Source organism: Hemibagrus wyckioides, linkage group LG15 (assembly GCF_019097595.1).
Source record: "Hemibagrus wyckioides isolate EC202008001 linkage group LG15, SWU_Hwy_1.0, whole genome shotgun sequence".
Taxonomy (NCBI): domain Eukaryota; kingdom Metazoa; phylum Chordata; class Actinopteri; order Siluriformes; family Bagridae; genus Hemibagrus; species Hemibagrus wyckioides.
The window spans coordinates 13,948,943-13,950,000 of NC_080724.1; positions in this window are offsets into that span (position 1 = coordinate 13,948,943).

The window sequence follows — 1,058 nt, forward strand, 5'->3', positions numbered from 1 at the left end:
GAGTCTCACTGGGGAGGATAACCTTTTTTTAGAGCTCTACATCCTGCATTCTTTATACTACACTGTAATAAGTAACAGTTACTATTAGTTACATGTTTCAGATTTTTCTTCTCCAAAATATTTCTTTTGAGATCTTTCTCTTTTGAGATGTTTCTCCATCACTAGAGTTTAGGTTTGTTATTCTCTAGTGTATACTGCTGTTGAAATCCTCCAGCCCAACACACACACACACACACACACACACACAAAGAGCACATGTGCTGGAGGCTCTCAGACTAAACACAATTACAAAATACCCTCAGAAGCCTGTAGCTTTGACCTTGACCTTGTCCATTTGACAGACAACCAGGCCAGGAAATGACATTTTCATTAATGAATGAGAGGATATCCTACCAGTGGGTTAGGCAACATGCCATATGCTATTAATGTTCAGCATCTGAATAAATGATGAATGTCAGGAGTGGCATGCTGATGCAAACTTTAGGCATTACAGTAGGCAGGCAGTCTAACGGAAGTGCCAGGGTGGAAAATACAGTAAACACTAAACAGCCTAAGAATAGTCAGCATGTAACAGTGCTGTGGCACACCACTCGGGTTCGATAGCCAGACTGGAATCTACCTCTATGAGCTGGCTGGAGCTCGGAAACATGAGATGACCCTCCTGTGTGCAGTGGTGCATGTGTGTAAGAGGTAACAGGGTGCCAGCATATTTCAATAGAGCACAGAGAGTTTGAAACCTTGGGCTGGTTTATTCCATGTGATATCTTGGTGCTCACGCCTTAACACCAGAGAACATAGCCAACAGTGAGACTATGCCACTATAATCGTGGTGGAATGTAGAACGAGCATATAGCAAGAGAGAGGAATTTCTGAATGATAGTTTGAAGTATGAACATGTACATAAAATATAATGTCTACTACAGAATTTGTGACACTGTGATACATGAGCTAGTCCTTCATAATGTAGATCATATGCATTATATACAACAGCGTTCCTTCGTTCATCTTCAGTAACTGTGTCATCCTTGGTTGTGGATCCAGAGCCAATCCTGGGAACA